Here is a 6,793-nt window from a genome sequence, read left to right on the forward strand (position 1 = left end):
CCGGCCATTCCCTGTCTGCATTTTGTCGCCAGGTGACGGAAGGCCCCCTTTGTTTTCAGGACCAGCCGGACACAGGTAAGGGAGGTGGGTGAGGGGAGGAGGGAGCAGCCAGATCAACTGGCTTTTGTTAACTTAATGTAAGTAGAACTGCCAGTGCTAGGGCAGTGTTTTACAAACTGACTCACAGCTTCAAAGGCCCAGGGGAGGGGCCCCCTTTCCCTGTGCCTCTAAGCACCATAGAAAGCTGCAAGGTACAGGTGTGGGGGCCCCCTTTCTCTGGGCCTCTAAGCACTATAGAAAGCTGCAAGGTCCAGGTGTGGGGGCCCCCTTTCCCTGGGCCTCTAAGCACTATAGAAAGCTGCAAGGTCCAGGTGTGGGGGCCCCTTTCCCTGGGCTATGTAGCCAGTACTACTTTATTTGTTCTCCAGTGAAATGAATCTAAAAAATAAAAACAGTTGCTGGAAAGGTCGTCTTTTTTCTGACATTTTTCTCTTCCAACCTGCAGCATTGGGATGGAGAGAAATAAAAGGTTCAAAATGTAAGTTTCTCCCAGTGGGGCAGTATGGTGTTCAGTGAGGGAGAGGATGTGGCACTATGGTCAGAGCTGCCAAATTTGGAACTGGGGAACTAGGTTCAGCCTTCATGACCAGTCCACCAGACCACTCTACTAAGAGAGCACATTTAGTAGGCCCCGAAAGACTTTAGAAGAATGGTGTCTGAGCACCAGAAGGTGGACCATAGCGGTGGCAAGTGTGGGTTAAACTTGAAGGCCTGTCCATTACAACCCTTATTGAAGCTCAACTTGAGTCTTTTGGGCAGGCCTTCGAAGCAGCACACCCTAGTGACTGTCATTGAGGTCATAGGACCATTGAGCAGGAAGGCTCTAGGGCGGTTCAACCTATGAGATCGCACTGAGTGCTGACTTTGGGTGGGGGAGTCATGATTGCGAGTATATTATGTTTCTAAAAGCACGTGTTGCCTCCTTCCTGGCCTCCAACAATTTTGGCCACAATAAAATTGTCATGAATACTCCGATGATTAATGTTCTTCCTAGAGAGAGATGGAGTTTTGTCAAGTGGAAGTTTTGACTTCTTTAAAAGGTAGCGCAGAGGGTTAATGTGCCTGCTGCAAAGAACATGTAACATGCAGATCACTAAATCCACATAATTTAAATAGGCCAATGGGTTACTGCTTTTGTCAGAGAGATGCTATTGTTACTTGCAGTTTATAAGTCAAAATCCTAAAATTGAACAATGAGCTATTAACTATCATGAGAAGGGAGGGAGAAGTGTGGCTGAATGGTTAGAGCGGCAGACCCTGATGCAGAGGTCTAGCCCAGGACCAGGGTTCAAGGGTTCAATTCCCCGCCTCGGCGGGTCTTGGGCTCAAAAATTCCATGGACCTGATATTTCTCGCCTCGGTGCCTATTCCAATCATGGAGTCCCACTCTGCAACTCTGGGCAATAGCTTGCCTAATCTCCACAACGGCCCCCACAACGCTAAGGATGCCTGGCCTCTACCTTGGGGGTGCCCAGGAGTGGACGCCTCACAGGGAAAGCCAGGAGGGGTTCCACAGCGGTATTCGTACAAGCGCCTTGAGACCCTTGCGGGTGAGTAGTGCGCTATACAAGTATCAATTTACAATTTCATAAGAGCTGCATGCAAACTACAAGGTATAAATTACAGCGTTATGGTTTTTTCCCCAGTCTTTGATTATCCCAATGTTGCAAAAAGGGTTAATTTGGACAGAAATCAATTCTAGTTATTAAACGGAACCCTGAACCATGGTATTACATTCTAAATTCAGAGTTTGTGTTTTTCCAGATCGATCACTAATACCCCATACTGCCTACTAGTATGATTGTAATGTGACTCCTAGTCCTTTGTCTTATGTAACATTACCTATTGTGATTTACACACGTAGGATTGATTGTCTCCATGTAATGTGTGATATAAAGTTCTCTGACACCCTACACTGGTATCAGCGGCTCTGTAAATCCAATTAAATGTATCTGAGAGAGAGTGTGGTTATGGAGACTTGAGTGGCACTGTTAAAGGGTGGTAGTGAGGGAATCCATGACAGAGTCATTGAGGGTCACCAACATTGTCGCACAGGGCTCCACCAGCGCTAAAGGCGGCCACTTCTACTTCCTACAGTTCTACCACCAAATCAAAAACGTTGATTTGACAACCCCTTGAATCTGAAGTTTACCTTCAAGTCAATGTATGATTTAGCAGTGGTCTTGGTGGTTTCAAGACTTTTTTTATTTATGTACAATCTTTATTTGTTTGCAATGGTGTCTTGTAATTTTGTACTAGGCGTTGTGTTTTTGCCCTTAACATAATTCTGGCGAGTAAAGAGCCCACACACAAAAAAAATTGTCCTACATCTCTTAGCATGTGTATGTGGGATACTGGTGAGAGGATTTATGTTAAAACAAATTAAGAAGTATTAATGTGTTCCTAAGGTAGCACAATAATGGCACAGAAAGATAAGGGAGCCTTTTCAAATTTGCAATTATTTCCATGGTGTGAGATTTTCTCTTGTGTCATTTTATATTTTGAATGATCCCGCCCCTCATTACCTCAACAGGATCTCCCCCCTTTATGAGGCAGAACTGGAAATTGAATCTTGCACTCATCTGGAAACAATCAGTTAACGAGGAGTAAATAATATACATTTTTGTGAGAACTGCACCTAGCTTTTCCATCCAATGTGACAAATGTAATCCATTTAATACAGTTTTAAAATATATGGACTTATTTTATATGTATATTTATCTTTTTGTCCATGTTACTGGTATCCAAGTTAGGTCTCTTCGAGATGCCAAATAAGATCAATTGTGCTGAGATGTCAATTTCAGTGTTGTCACTTCTTGTGATGTTACCAAGGGCGGCTCCTCCACTCGGGCGGAGGAGCATTGCCTTACTGCTTTCTCACAGTGCGAGAAGCAGAAACACAAAATTCTAAAACTCCCATTTTATGTTTCTGCTTGTCGCAATGCAAGAAAGCAGAAGTGTTTGGTTGGGGGTGGGCGGGTCTGCTTTAGGGCAGGGGAGGAGTCCCTTGCCCACTGCTAAGGGCGCTGACTGTTTGGTCGGCCCTCCGGGCCAACCAAACCAGTCATGGGCACTGCACCCTACATGGAGAAAAAGGCCTCCCCATAGGCGCCTGGCTGGTCGGCGTATCGACCAATCACAATGCTGCCATTGCAGCCTTGTGATTGGCTTGGGGAAAGGAGGCTGCCTGCTTCCTGTTCCTGCCAGAGGCAGGAAAGCAGGAGAGCAGGTCAGGAGCTGAGACGACTACGATACCTGGGAAGGTAAGTTTATTAATTTTTTTAATTACCCACCGCCCCCGCTGAGGTTCCGTGACGATTTGAACCCGTGTTTTCAACATTGTCGTAAATACATAATTTTGGTATCAGTGAACCGCAAATGATCCATTTAGCATATCCTGGTGTTTTCGCTATGCTACGAGCAAGAGCACTCCTGTTATGACCATATTTCTGGTTTACCCATGGCATCCATCTTAGATCACGGCAGCCATTTTGTATTCTTGCCCTCACATAGTCAATGGACACGCAGTGACCTCTTTTACTTAAGGACACGTAAGCTTTAGCCGGCGATTCACCTTGCTAGTGACACGTGTACCTTAGGACAGAAAACGCCATGGCTTCATGACTCGGCAAAAGCTGCCTCCTCTTCCTAAGGCCAGTCCTGCAATACTGGTTCTTGTGTTCGTTGGCCTGATCATGATTAGGCGGCCGAAGCTGGTAGCCTTGCCCATTTATGACCCACAAACATCTCTTATCCTGCTTTTCTATCTTCTGCACCTGGCTCTGCTCCTTTCCTTCTGGGCCTTTATTAAGGGGAGGTAACGAAATTTACGATGAGGCGGTCCGGCTCTTGAATGGAAAGTTGACATTGGATTATGATGGAACAGTGGGAACCCCTCGTTCGTAATGTTTTGACATCAGATATTGTTGACGATTCTCGTGTAACGCCAAATATTTATTGTTTAGGACATGAAGGTTTAGAAATGTACTAGCATGTAAAGAATTTGCCTCAAGCTGAAAATTTAGTATTTAAGGAGCAACCCACTTTGTACAAATCGAACAGGCTCCTAGAATCTGCCCGTGTGTAGTTTCTGTGACTTCTGTGTCCCTGCAGTAATAAACCTTTGGTCTTTGACGCCACCATCGAGAAGCCCGTGTTTCTGTTTATTTGTGCACCGAGACAGGTAGAACTCCGGGGTCTTCGGGTGTTGTCCCTGACACCTCTGGACGGAACCAAAAAGTCCAGAACTCCAATTGGCGCCCCCTCGTGGGGCGACGTCATTCGGTACCGGTCCAAAAGCCTGAAGAGTTCGAGAAGCTTCGTGTGAAGATTCCAGAGGGAGGCGCCCCACTTCATCGATCCCGGCATATCGCAAAAGTGGCCCGACGTTCTCTTCCACGAGGGTTCCCGTTCGGACGGCTGCAGTGGTCCGTTGCCTTGACCGTCGCCCTGTCTTAGACCCGAGGTGCAGACCTTAGTACGGCGAGACAAGACGGGTTTCTCCTTGGTGACGTCTTCAGTGCCTCAGTTAAGTATTAAGTGGTTGCTAGCTGTTTGGTTACTTCGTAAGGGTTTGCTCCTGTTTGGATAATCCTTTTAGTTCTTGGTTTGGTTTGGTTTCGTAAGATTATCACTGGTTGTTCTAGTTACGATAATCTCTTGGTTTAGTTTGGGTATCGATACATTTGTTCGCTTTGGTAGGCCTAAGTTCTTGGTTCGAGCGCGCACCTTTGTTTGTGTTTTGTTTGTTCTGTGTTCCGGATTATAAAATGGTAAGTTGGAAAAATTGTATGTTGTCGTGTTTTGGTTGCAACAGTGATTCCCGGTTGGAGGACTCATGTCTGGTTCCTCCGATTGGAACTCCTCTTTATGATCTTTATTGTAAATTTGGTGTGGGTTCTATATCTTATAATGAGGTATGGATCCGCTATACAGAGAAAGACGGTGTCCTTAGTTGGCCACTACATGGTAGTTTCGAACCTGAAATTCTCGATAATCTAGAAATGAAATTATTTAAGAAGAAAGCCCGGCCGGCAATGTTTGATTCTGTCCGTTATTGGCGAAAAGAATCCAAACAGAGAGAAACTAAAAAGTTGAAGAAAGAACAGAAAGAGCAAGAGTTGACTTTAGAACAGTCTGCCAAGCAGCTGCAACTCAACGAGTCTGAGAAAGCGATAGAGGTGGCCAATAGAGAGCGTAATTTAGCGATAGACAAGTGCTATCCTGCCTTGCCATCGAGTACAGCTAAGATAATAGAGGACCCCGAAAAGGATCCCCTGCTGTCTTACTTGTTACGGTCACGCCCACCGTATGCACAGGGTGCTACAGCTCCACCTTTACCGAATGTTCAATTACCGGTTGCTGGACAGCCTGGTATTCCTGCTCCTGCTCCCCTGAATCAAGCTCCTGTACTTCCTGTGGTCAATGTTAATGTTCCTCCGGCACCCCCTCTTCCAGGGTTGCCTGCTCCTTTGCCTATACCTGCTCCGCTTATGCCTGTTGTTTCACAAGTTGTTTCGCCTGCTACTCCTACTGTTCCTGTTCTATCTGTTCCAACTGCTACTCTACTTACGGCTTCTGCTAGCATTATGACTCCACTTTCTGTTCGTCGAAGAATCACTGACTCTGTCTCTAATATTCTATCTCCCTTCTATAAAACTTTGATTAAGACTCCTGCTTCTGACTCCGTTCAGAGACGTAGTCAGCTTCCCAGTACTGAAGAACGGGGAATACTAGATTCCACAGCTCTTAGATGGATTTCGAAAAGTGGAAGATATAGTGTAAGAGATGTATTAGATACATTTATGCAATGGAATGAACCGACACGGCGATATACGTTTGATGAAATGTGCTCCCTTTTGCGTGAGGAATTGGAAGAGGACGACTCTGAATCAATTCTAGACGAATTAATTCATGTTCAGAAAGAATTTGCTGCAGGTATGATAGTTGGTCAGAATATAAAGGAAGCGATGGAACTGATTTTAAGTTATAGGAAAGATCCATCCCTTCGTTCACCAAGAGAGTTAGAGAAAAGTAGTACAAAACAAGGTCGCCAATATCCTATGAGGGAGGTTCCTCCAATTTGGCGCGAAGCTGTGCCAGCTGATGTGAACCGTGGTATTGCAGCCGCTCCGGCCCAATTCCAGAGAGTGTGGATACACATTCCGTGAAAGCGAGCTGAAGTGTTAGCAGTGAAACAGGCCTTGCCAGATCCGCGTAAAAATCCAGCCGGATACTACAAAGAATTAGCGCAGACAGTTGAAGCTTGCGTAATGAATTTAGCGGACATTGACATGTTATTTGGTAATGTAGTTCCGCAACCAATTTGGGCTAAAATTCGTAAAGAAAATCATCCAGTTGCCCTAGGTGGTGATTGGGCAGCTATAATAGCGGCAGATGGTCAACAAATAGGTGGTTCTAAACCCGAACCTCTAATTGCTGATTTGCCCGGCAGAATAATCGATTTAATGAAGACTCTGATGCCAGCATTGCGCGTTAATTGGGACAAGTTGTCCGCATGCAGGCAGAAGAAGGACGAAAGTGTCTCCGACTTTTTCACAAGGTTTGAAGAAACTTTCGTAGATCATAGTGGTCAGGATATGAGCACGGAAGGAGGACAGAGACTATTTGTTGATAAATTTGTACACAATCTGTTACCAGAGCTCAGTAATAAATTGAAAGATTCTGAGAGTGCGTGGCTGTCTCTACGACTGCGCAAATACTTGCAACTGCC

Source organism: Lissotriton vulgaris, unplaced genomic scaffold (assembly GCF_964263255.1).
Source record: "Lissotriton vulgaris unplaced genomic scaffold, aLisVul1.2 SCAFFOLD_4905, whole genome shotgun sequence".
Lineage (NCBI taxonomy): Eukaryota > Metazoa > Chordata > Amphibia > Caudata > Salamandridae > Lissotriton > Lissotriton vulgaris.